This window comes from Oncorhynchus masou, unplaced genomic scaffold (genome assembly GCF_036934945.1).
Source record: "Oncorhynchus masou masou isolate Uvic2021 unplaced genomic scaffold, UVic_Omas_1.1 unplaced_scaffold_2491, whole genome shotgun sequence".
Taxonomy (NCBI): domain Eukaryota; kingdom Metazoa; phylum Chordata; class Actinopteri; order Salmoniformes; family Salmonidae; genus Oncorhynchus; species Oncorhynchus masou.
In genome coordinates, this window is record NW_027008944.1 from 26375 (window position 1) to 38874 (window position 12500).

The 12500-nt window shown below is 51.0% G+C and overlaps 1 pseudogene; it reads right to left on the reverse strand.

The window, feature by feature from the left end:
• Positions 1-9922, reverse strand: part of LOC135533597 (transcriptional activator Myb-like) — a 32034-nt pseudogene extending 22112 nt beyond the window's left edge.
• Positions 9923-12500: the final 2578 nt, after the last annotated feature.

Here is a 12500-nt window from a genome sequence, read left to right on the forward strand (position 1 = left end):
ACAGAGGGAGTTTACCTGCTGGTGGTGAAGGAGACCAGACTACAGAGGTAAAGAGGGAGTTTACCTGCTGGTGGTGAAGGAGACCAGACTACAGAGGGAGTTTACCTGCTGGTGGTGAAGGAGACCAGACTACAGAGGCTGGTGGTGAAGGAGAGTTTACCTGCTGGGGGTGAAGGAGACCAGACTACAGAGGGAGTTTACCTGCTGGTGGTGAAGGAGACCAGACTACAGAGGGAGTTTACCTGCTGGGGGTGAAGGAGACCAGACTACAGAGGGAGTTTACCTGCTGGTGGTGAAGGAGACCAGACTACAGAGGGAGTTTACCTGCTGGTGGTGAAGGAGACCAGACTACAGAGGTAGAGGGAGTTTACCTGCTGGTGGTGAAGGAGACCAGACTACAGAGGGAGTTTACCTGCTGGTGGTGAAGGAGACCAGACTACAGAGGTAAAGAGGGAGTTTACCTGCTGGGGGTGAAGGAGACCAGACTACAGAGGTAAAGAGGGAGTTTACCTGCTGGTGGTGAAGGAGACCAGACTACAGAGGGAGTTTACCTGCTGGTGGTGAAGGAGACCAGACTACAGAGGGAGTTTACCTGCTGGGGGTGAAGGAGACCAGACTACAGAGGGAGTTTACCTGCTGGGGGTGAAGGAGACCAGACTACAGAGGGAGTTTACCTGCTGGTGGTGAAGGAGACCAGACTACAGAGGTAACGAGGGAGTTTACCTGCTGGTGGTGAAGGAGACCAGACTACAGAGGGAGTTTACCTGCTGCTGGTGAAGGAGACCAGACTACAGAGGGAGTTTACCTGCTGGTGGTGAAGGAGACCAGACTACAGAGGGAGTTTACCTGCTGGTGGTGAAGGAGACCAGACTACAGAGGTAAAGAGGGAGTTTACCTGCTGGTGGTGAAGGAGACCAGACTACAGAGGGAGTTTACCTGCTGGTGGTGAAGGAGACCAGACTACAGAGGGAGTTTACCTGCTGGGGGTGAAGGAGACCAGACTACAGAGGGAGTTTACCTGCTGGTGGTGAAGGAGACCAGACTACAGAGGGAGTTTACCTGCTGGGGGTGAAGGAGACCAGACTACAGAGGGAGTTTACCTGCTGGTGGTGAAGGAGACCAGACTACAGAGGGAGTTTACCTGCTGGTGGTGAAGGAGACCAGACTACAGAGGTAGAGGGAGTTTACCTGCTGGTGGTGAAGGAGACCAGACTACAGAGGGAGTTTACCTGCTGGTGGTGAAGGAGACCAGACTACAGAGGTAAAGAGGGAGTTTACCTGCTGGGGGTGAAGGAGACCAGACTACAGAGGTAAAGAGGGAGTTTACCTGCTGGTGGTGAAGGAGACCAGACTACAGAGGGAGTTTACCTGCTGGTGGTGAAGGAGACCAGACTACAGAGGGAGTTTACCTGCTGGGGGTGAAGGAGACCAGACTACAGAGGGAGTTTACCTGCTGGGGGTGAAGGAGACCAGACTACAGAGGGAGTTTACCTGCTGGTGGTGAAGGAGACCAGACTACAGAGGTAAAGAGGGAGTTTACCTGCTGGTGGTGAAGGAGACCAGACTACAGAGGAGTTTACCTGCTGGTGGTGAAGGAGACCAGACTACAGAGGGAGTTTACCTGCTGGTGGTGAAGGAGACCAGACTACAGAGGGAGTTTACCTGCTGGTGGTGAAGGAGACCAGACTACAGAGGTAAAGAGGGAGTTTACCTGCTGGTGGTGAAGGAGACCAGACTACAGAGGGAGTTTACCTGCTGGTGGTGAAGGAGACCAGACTACAGAGGGAGTTTACCTGCTGGGGGTGAAGGAGACCAGACTACAGAGGGAGTTTACCTGCTGGTGGTGAAGGAGACCAGACTACAGAGGGAGTTTACCTGCTGGGGGTGAAGGAGACCAGACTACAGAGGGAGTTTACCTGCTGGGGGTGAAGGAGACCAGACTACAGAGGGAGTTTACCTGCTGGGGGTGAAGGAGACCAGACTACAGAGGGAGTTTACCTGCTGGGGGTGAAGGAGACCAGACTACAGAGGGAGTTTACCTGCTGGAGGTGAAGGAGACCAGACTACAGAGGGAGTTTACCTGCTGGTGGTGAAGGAGACCAGACTACAGAGGTAAAGAGGGAGTTTACCTGCTGGTGGTGAAGGAGACCAGACTACAGAGGGAGTTTACCTGCTGGTGGTGAAGGAGACCAGACTACAGAGGTAAAGAGGGAGTTTACCTGCTGGTGGTGAAGGAGACCAGACTACAGAGGGAGTTTACCTGCTGGGGGTGAAGGAGACCAGACTACAGAGGGAGTTTACCTGCTGGGGGTGAAGGAGACCAGACTACAGAGGGAGTTTACCTGCTGGAGGTGAAGGAGACCAGACTACAGAGGGAGTGTACCTGCTGGGGGTGAAGGAGACCAGACTACAGAGGGAGTTTACCTGCTGGTGGTGAAGGAGACCAGACTACAGAGGTAAAGAGGGAGTTTACCTGCTGGGGGTGAAGGAGACCAGACTACAGAGGGAGTTTAACTGCTGGTGGTGAAGGAGACCAGACTACAGAGGTAAAGAGGGAGTTTACCTGCTGGTGGTGAAGGAGACCAGACTACAGAGGGAGTTTACCTGCTGGTGGTGAAGGAGACCAGACTACAGAGGGAGTTTACCTGCTGGGGGTGAAGGAGACCAGACTACAGAGGGAGTTTACCTGCTGGTGGTGAAGGAGACCAGACTACAGGGGTAAAGAGGGAGTTTACCTGCTGGTGGTGAAGGAGACCAGACTACAGAGGTAAAGAGGGAGTTTACCTGCTGGTGGTGAAGGAGACCAGACTACAGAGGGAGTTTACCTGCTGGTGGTGAAGGAGACCAGACTACAGAGGTAGAGGGAGTTTACCTGCTGGTGGGGAAGGAGACCAGACTACAGAGGGAGTTTACCTGCTGGGGGTGAAGGAGACCAGACTACAGAGGGAGTTTACCTGCTGGTGGTGAAGGAGACCAGACTACAGAGGGAGTTTACCTGCTGGTGGTGAAGGAGACCAGACTACAGAGGGAGTTTACCTGCTGGTGGTGAAGGAGACCAGACTACAGAGGAGTTTACCTGCTGGTGGTGAAGGAGACCAGACTACAGAGGTAAAGAGGGAGTTTACCTGCTGGTGGTGAAGGAGACCAGACTACAGAGGTAAAGAGGGAGTTTACCTGCTGGTGGTGAAGGAGACCAGACTACAGAGGGAGTTTACCTGCTGGGGGTGAAGGAGACCAGACTACAGAGGGAGTTTACCTGCTGGTGGTGAAGGAGACCAGACTACAGAGGTAAAGAGGGAGTTTACCTGCTGGTGGTGAAGGAGACCAGACTACAGAGGGAGTTTACCTGCTGGTGGTGAAGGAGACCAGACTACAGAGGGAGTTTACCTGCTGGGGGTGAAGGAGACCAGACTACAGAGGGAGTTTAACTGCTGGTGGTGAAGGAGACCAGACTACAGAGGGAGTTTACCTGCTGGTGGTGAAGGAGACCAGACTACAGAGGTAAAGAGGGAGTTTACCTGCTGGTGGTGAAGGAGACCAGACTACAGAGGGAGTTTACCTGCTGGTGGTGAAGGAGACCAGACTACAGAGGGAGTTTACCTGCTGGTGGTGAAGGAGACCAGACTACAGAGGGAGTTTACCTGCTGGTGGTGAAGGAGACCAGACTACAGAGGTAAAGAGGGAGTTTACCTGCTGGTGGTGAAGGAGACCAGACTACAGAGGGAGTTTACCTGCTGGTGGTGAAGGAGACCAGACTACAGAGGGAGTTTACCTGCTGGGGGTGAAGGAGACCAGACTACAGAGGGAGTTTACCTGCTGGTGGTGAAGGAGACCAGACTACAGAGGGAGTTTACCTGCTGGGGGTGAAGGAGACCAGACTAAAGAGGGAGTTTACCTGCTGGGGGTGAAGGAGACCAGACTACAGAGGGAGTTTACCTGCTGGGGGTGAAGGAGACCAGACTACAGAGGGAGTTTACCTGCTGGGGGTGAAGGAGACCAGACTACAGAGGGAGTTTACCTGCTGGAGGTGAAGGAGACCAGACTACAGAGGGAGTTTACCTGCTGGTGGTGAAGGAGACCAGACTACAGAGGTAAAGAGGGAGTTTACCTGCTGGTGGTGAAGGAGACCAGACTACAGAGGGAGTTTACCTGCTGGTGGTGAAGGAGACCAGACTACAGAGGTAAAGAGGGAGTTTACCTGCTGGTGGTGAAGGAGACCAGACTACAGAGGGAGTTTACCTGCTGGGGGTGAAGGAGACCAGACTACAGAGGGAGTTTACCTGCTGGGGGTGAAGGAGACCAGACTACAGAGGGAGTTTACCTGCTGGAGGTGAAGGAGACCAGACTACAGAGGGAGTTTACCTGCTGGGGGTGAAGGAGACCAGACTACAGAGGGAGTTTACCTGCTGGTGGTGAAGGAGACCAGACTACAGAGGTAAAGAGGGAGTTTACCTGCTGGGGGTGAAGGAGACCAGACTACAGAGGGAGTTTAACTGCTGGTGGTGAAGGAGACCAGACTACAGAGGTAAAGAGGGAGTTTACCTGCTGGTGGTGAAGGAGACCAGACTACAGAGGGAGTTTACCTGCTGGTGGTGAAGGAGACCAGACTACAGAGGGAGTTTACCTGCTGGGGGTGAAGGAGACCAGACTACAGAGGGAGTTTACCTGCTGGTGGTGAAGGAGACCAGACTACAGGGGTAAAGAGGGAGTTTACCTGCTGGTGGTGAAGGAGACCAGACTACAGAGGGAGTTTACCTGCTGGTGGTGAAGGAGACCAGACTACAGAGGTAGAGGGAGTTTACCTGCTGGTGGGGAAGGAGACCAGACTACAGAGGAGTTTACCTGCTGGGGGTGAAGGAGACCAGACTACAGAGGAGTTTACCTGCTGGTGGTGAAGGAGACCAGACTACAGAGGGAGTTTACCTGCTGGTGGTGAAGGAGACCAGACTACAGAGGGAGTTTACCTGCTGGGGGTGAAGGAGACCAGACTACAGAGGGAGTTTACCTGCTGGTGGGGAAGGAGACCAGACGACAGAGGTAAAGAGGAGTTTACCTGCTGGTGGTGAAGGAGACCAGACTACAGAGGGAGTTTACCTGCTGGTGGTGAAGGAGACCAGACTACAGAGGGAGTTTACCTGCTGGGGGTGAAGGAGACCAGACTACAGAGGGAGTTTACCTGCTGGTGGGGAAGGAGACCAGACGACAGAGGTAAAGAGGAGTTTACCTGCTGGTGGTGAAGGAGACCAGACTACAGAGGGAGTTTACCTGCTGGTGGTGAAGGAGACCAGACTACAGAGGGAGTTTACCTGCTGGTGGTGAAGGAGACCAGACTACAGAGGGAGTTTACCTGCTGGTGGTGAAGGAGACCAGACTACAGAGGGAGTTTACCTGCTGGGGGTGAAGGAGACCAGACTACAGAGGTAGAGGGAGTTTACCTGCTGGCGGTGAAGGAGACCAGACTACAGGGGTAAAGAGGGAGTTTACCTGCTGGTGGTGAAGGAGACCAGACTACAGAGGGAGTTTACCTGCTGGTGGTGAAGGAGACCAGACTACAGAGGTAGAGGGAGTTTACCTGCTGGTGGGGAAGGAGACCAGACTACAGAGGGAGTTTACCTGCTGGGGGTGAAGGAGACCAGACTACAGAGGGAGTTTACCTGCTGGTGGTGAAGGAGACCAGACTACAGAGGGAGTTTACCTGCTGGTGGTGAAGGAGACCAGACTACAGAGGGAGTTTACCTGCTGGTGGTGAAGGAGACCAGACTACAGAGGGAGTTTACCTGCTGGTGGTGAAGGAGACCAGACTACAGAGGTAAAGAGGGAGTTTACCTGCTGGTGGTGAAGGAGACCAGACTACAGAGGTAAAGAGGGAGTTTACCTGCTGGTGGTGAAGGAGACCAGACTACAGAGGGAGTTTACCTGCTGGGGGTGAAGGAGACCAGACTACAGAGGGAGTTTACCTGCTGGTGGTGAAGGAGACCAGACTACAGAGGGAGTTTACCTGCTGGTGGTGAAGGAGACCAGACTACAGAGGGAGAGGGAGTTTACCTGCTGGTGGCGAAGGAGTCCAGACTATAGAGGGAGTTTACCTGCTGGTGGTGAAGGAGACCAGACTACAGAGGGAGTTTACCTGCTGGTGGTGAAGGAGACCAGACTACAGAGGGAGTTTACCTGCTGGTGGTGAAGGAGACCAGACTACAGAGGGAGTTTACCAGCTGGTGGTGAAGGAGACCAGACTACAGAGGGAGTTTACCTGCTGGTGGTGAAGGAGACCAGACTACAGAGGGAGTTTACCTGCTGGTGGTGAAGGAGACCAGACTACAGAGGGAGTTTACCTGCTGGGGGTGAAGGAGACCAGACTACAGAGGTAGAGGGAGTTTACCTGCTGGGGGTGAAGGAGCCCAGACTACAGAGGGAGTTTACCTGCTGGTGGTGAAGGAGACCAGACTACAGAGGGAGTTTACCTGCTGGGGGTGAAGGAGACCAGACTACAGAGGGAGTTTACCTGCTGGTGGTGAAGGAGACCAGACTACAGAGGGAGTTTACCTGCTGGGGGTGAAGGAGACCAGACTACAGAGGAGTTTACCTGCTGGGGGTGAAGGAGACCAGACTACAGAGGTAGAGGAGTTTACCTGCTGGGGGTGAAGGAGACCAGACTACAGAGGGAGTTTACCTGCTGGGGGTGAAGGAGACCAGACTACAGAGGGAGTTTACCTGCTGGGGGTGAAGGAGACCAGACTACAGAGGGAGTTTACCTGCTGCGGGTGAAGGAGACCAGACTACAGAGGTAGAGGGAGTTTACCTGCTGGGGGTGAAGGAGACCAGACTACAGAGGGAGTTTACCTGCTGGTGGTGAAGGAGACCAGACTACAGAGGGAGTTTACCTGCTGGGGGTGAAGGAGACCAGACTACAGAGGTAGAGGGAGTTTACCTGCTGGTGGTGAAGGAGACCAGACTACAGAGGTAAAGAGGGAGTTTACCTGCTGGTGGTGAAGGAGACCAGACTACAGAGGGAGTTTACCTGCTGGGGGTGAAGGAGACCAGACTACAGAGGGAGTTTACCTGCTGGGGGTGAAGGAGACCAGACTACAGAGGGAGTTTACCTGCTGGTGGTGAAGGAGACCAGACTACAGAGGGAGTTTACCTGCTGGTGGTGAAGGAGACCAGACTACAGAGGGAGTTTACCTGCTGGTGGTGAAGGAGACCAGACTACAGAGGGAGTTTACCTGCTGGTGGTGAAGAAGACCAGACTACAGAGGGAGTTTACCTGCTGGGGTGAAGGAGACCAGACTACAGAGGGAGTTTACCTGCTGGTGGTGAAGGAGACCAGACTACAGAGGGAGTTTACCTGCTTGGGGTGAAGGAGACCAGACTACAGAGGGAGTTTACCTGCTGGTGGTGAAGGAGACCAGACTACAGAGGGAGTTTACCTGCTGGGGGTGAAGGAGACCAGACTACAGAGGTAGAGGGAGTTTACCTGCTGGTGGTGAAGGAGACCAGACTAAAGAGGGAGTTTACCTGCTGGTGGTGAAGGAGACCAGACTACAGAGGGAGTTTACCTGCTGGTGGTGAAGTAGACCAGACTACAGAGGGAGTTTACCTGCTGGTGGTGAAGGAGACCAGACTACAGAGGGAGTTTACCTGCTGGGGGTGAAGGAGACCAGACTACAGAGGGAGTTTACCTGCTGGTGGTGAAGGAGACCAGACTACAGAGGTAGAGGGAGTTTACCTGCTGGTGGTGAAGGAGACCAGATTACAGAGGTAAAGAGGGAGTTTACCTGCTGGTGGTGAAGGAGACCAGACTACAGAGGTAGAGGGAGTTTACCTGCTGGTGGTGAAGGAGACCAGACTACAGAGGTAGAGGGAGTTTACCTGCTGGTGGTGAAGGAGACCAGACAACAGAGGTAAAGAGGGAGTTTACCTGCTGGTGGTGAAGGAGACCAGACTACAGAGGTAAAGAGGGAGTTTACCTGCTGGTGGGGAAGGAGACCAGACTACAGAGGGAGTTTACCTGCTGGTGGGGAAGGAGACCAGACTACAGAGGTAAAGAGGGAGTTTACCTGCTGGTGGTGAAGGAGACCAGACTACAGAGGTAAAGAGGGAGTTTACCTGCTGGTGGTGAAGGAGACCAGACTACAGAGGTAAAGAGGGAGTTTACCTGCTGGTGGTGAAGGAGACCAGACTACAGAGGTAAAGAGGGAGTTTACCTGCTGGTGGTGAAGGAGACCAGACTACAGAGGTAAAGAGGGAGTTTACCTGCTGGTGGTGAAGGAGACCAGACTACAGAGGTAGAGGGAGTTTACCCAAAAGGGCTTTGTAGATGAACACATATAAATGTATCTTTCTGTGCAGATAAAGTGAGGTCCAACCCACCATTTGGTACAAGGTGCAATGGTGGGTCAGTGACTTGGCATTAGTAATAAAGCCCAAGGATAAACAGATAAACAGAGTCTAGTCAAATCAAATCAAATTTTGTTTGTCACATACACATGGTTAGCAGATGTTAATGCGAGTGTAGCGAAATGCTTGTGCTGCTAGTTCCGAAAATGCAGTAATAACCAACAAGTAATCTAACATACAATTCCTAATCTACTGTTTTATACACAGTGTAAGGGGATAAAGAATATGTACATAAGGATATATGAATGAGTGATGGTACAGAGCAGCATAGGCAAGATACAGTAGATGGTATCGAGTACAGTATATACTTATGAGATGAGTATGTAAACAAAGTGGCATAGTTAAAGTGGCTAGTGATGCATGTATTACATAAAGATGCAGGAGATGATATAGAGTACAGTATATACGTATACATATGAGATGAATAATGTAGGGTATGTAAACATTATATTAGGTAGCATTGTTTAAAGTGGCTAGTGATATATTTTACATCATTTCCCATCAATTCCCATTATTAAAGTGGCTGGAGTTAAGTCAGTATGTTGGCAGCAGCCACTCAATGTTAGTGGTGGCTGTTTAACAGTCTGATGGCCTTGAGATAGAAGCTGTTTTTCAGTCTCTCGGTCCCAGCTTTGATGCACCTGTACTGACCTCGCCTTCTGGATGATAGAAGGGGTGAACAGGCAGTGGCTCGGGTGGTTGTTGTCCTTGATGATCTTTATGGTCTTCCTGTATCATCGGGTGGTGTAGGTGTCCTGGAGGGCAGGTAGTTTGCCCCCGGTGTGGCGTTGTGCAGACCTCACTACCCTCTGGAGAGCCTTACGGTTGTGGGCGGAGCAGTTGCCGTACCAGGCGGTGATACAGCCCGACAGGATGCTCTCGATTGTGCATCTGTAGAAGTTTGTGAGTGCTTTTGGTGACAAACCAAATTTCTTCAGCCTCCTGAGGTTGAAGAGGCGCTGCTGCGCCTTCTTCACGATGCTGTCTGTGTGGGTGGACCAATTCAGTTTGTCTGTGATGTGTACGCCGAGGAACTTAAAACTTACTACCCTCTCCACTACTGTTCCATCGATGTGGATAGGGGGTGTTCCCTCTGCTGTTTCCTGAAGTCCACAATCATCTCCTGAGTTTTGTTGACGTTGAGTGTGAGGTTATTGTCCTGACACCACACTCCGAAGGCCCTCACCTCCTCCCTGTAGGCCGTCTCGTCGTTGTTGGTAAACAAGCCTACCACTGTTGTGTCGTCTGCAAACTTGATGATTGATTTGGAGGCGTGCGTGGCCACGCAGTCGTGGGTGAACAGGGAGTACAGGAGAGGGCTCAGAACGCACCCTTGTGGGGCCCCAGTGTTGAGGATCAGCGGGGAGGAGATGTTGTTACCTACCCTCACCACCTGGGGGCGGCCCGTCAGGAAGTCCAGTACCCAGTTGCACATGGCGGGGTCGAGACTCAGGGTCTCGAGCTTGATGACGAGCTTGGAGGGTACTATGGTGTTAAATGCCGAGCTGTCGTCGATGAACAGCATTCTCACATAGGTATTCCTCTTGTCCAGATGGGTTAGGGCATTGTGCAGTGTGGTTGAGATTGCATCGTCTGTGGACCTATTTGGGCGGTAAGCAAATTGGAGTGGTTCTAGGGTGTCAGGTAGGGTGGAGGTGATATGGTCCTTGACTAGTCTCTCAAAGCACTTCATGATGACTGAAGTGAGTGCTACGGGCGGTAGTCGTTTAGCTCAGTTACCTTAGCTTTCTTGGGAACAGGAACAATGGTGGCCCTCTTGAAGCTTGTGGGAACAGCATACTGGTCGAGGGATTGACTGAATATGTCCGTAAACACACCAGCCAGCTGGTCTGCGCATGCTCTGAGGGCGCGGCTGGGGATGCCGTCTGGGCCTGCAGCCTTGCGAGGGTTAACACGTTTAAATGTTTTACTCACCTCAGCTGCAGTGAAGGAGAGGCCGTGTTTTGGTTGTTTTGGTTGCAGGCCGTGTCAGTGGAACTGTGTTGTCCTCAAAGCGGGCAAAAAAGTTATTTAGTCTGCCTGGGAGCAAGACATCCTGGTCCGTGAGATTAGAGATTCTACTTTGTCTCTATACTGACGCTTAGCTTGTTTGATTGCCTTGCGGAGGGAATAACTGCACTGCTTGTATTCGGTCATGTTTCCGGTCACCATGCCCTGATTAAAAGCAGTGGTTCGCGCTTTCAGTTTCACGTGAATGCTGCCATCAATCCACGGTTTCTGGTTTGGGAATGTTTTAATCGTTGCTATGGGAACGACATCTTCAACGCACATTCTAATGAACTCGCACTCCGAATCAGCGTATTCGTCAATGTTGTTGTCTGACGCAATACGAAACATATCCCAGTCCACGTGATGGAAGCAGTCTTGGAGTGTGGAATCAGATTGGTCGGACCAGCGTTGGACAGACCTCAGCGTGGGAGCTTCTTGTTTTAGTTTCTGTCTGTAGACAGGGATCAACAAAATGGAGTCGTGGTCAGCTTTTCCGAAAGGAGGGCGGGGCAGGGCCTTATATGCGTCGCGGAAGTTAGAATAGCAATGATCCAAGGATTTGCCAGCCCTGGTTGCGCAATCGATATGCTGATACAATTTAGGGAGTCTTGTTTTCAGATTAGCCTTGTTAAAATCCCCAGCTACAATGAATGCAGCCTCAGGATGTATGGATTCCAGTTTGCAAAGAGTCAAATAAAGTTCGTTCAGAGCCATCGATGTGTCTGCTTGGGGGGGAATATATACAGCTGTATATATACAGAGTTCTAACTCTGGTAAAGGTCATGCATTTAGTTGTTTCTACATTCAAGACCAGTTTGACACCATAAAGGGAGGCCTGCAGCTCTTCAACAGCATGAACCAGGGAAGGAACACATGAATATATGACTGTATCATCTGCATATAGATGTAACTTTGCTGGTTGCATCCCATTTCCCAAATCATTAATAAAAATAAATTGAGAACAACACAGGAGCTAAAATAGAATCCTGGGGTACACCTCTATTAATCTCAAGAAAGTTAGACTTGTGATTGTCAGCATATTAAACACATTGTGTTCTGTCAGAAAGGTATTTCCTAAACCAATTTACTGCCCCTTCACTGAGACCAATGTTTCTGAGTCTAGCAAGCAGCAATTCATGACCTTTCATAAATCTACAGAGCAGCACAATGTTGCTTTTTATCAAGTGCATTAATGATGTCGATGGCCACCCACTGCTCTAGCTGCAGTTGTGGTGCTGTGCCCTGATCTAAAGACAGATTTAACCCCACTCAGTATCTTCTTTTCAATGAAGATGTTTTTTTTAACTGTGAGGTCACTGGAGATTCATAGACTTTGTCCAGTATATGGAGTTCACCAGGGGTTCATATACTTTGGGCCAGGATAGAGAGTTCACTAGGGATTCATAGACTTTGTCCAGGATAGAGAGTTCACTAGGGATTCATAGACTTTGGCCACGATAGGGAGTTCACTAGGGATTCATAGACTTTGGCCACGATAGGGAGTTCACTAGGGATTCATAGACTTTGGCCACGATAGGGAGTTCACTAGGGATTCATAGACTTTGGCCACGATAGGGAGTTCACTAGGGATTCATAGACTTTGGCCAGGATAGAGAGTTTAGAGAGAGGATGATAGTTATTAGCATCTGAGGGATCTCCTCCCTTTAGCAGTGGGAGGACATAGGCAGATTTCCAAATGCTGGGTATGGAATTGGTCAAGAGACTCAAGTTGAAAATGTGAGCCACAGGTTCAGTAATAATACCAGTTGCTATCGTTAACAGGGAGGGGGTCCAGGTTGTCTAGACCTGCAGACTTTTTAGTGTCTATTGCCTTTAGTTCTTTATAGACCTCAGTTTAAGAAACAGGCTTAATGTCAAAAAGGTTCACATGAGGGCCTATATCATAATTTACTGTAACAGAGCTGACATTAGATGCCTGGGCCCCACCATTATCAACAACAGAACCAGCAGATATGAGGTGCTTGTTAAAACCCCCTACAATGTGGGCTTTATCCTTCACTTCATTAGCATCCATCATTAAATGGTCAGGAAGGCCAGAGGAGACATTAGAACCTGACACTGATTTGATTGGC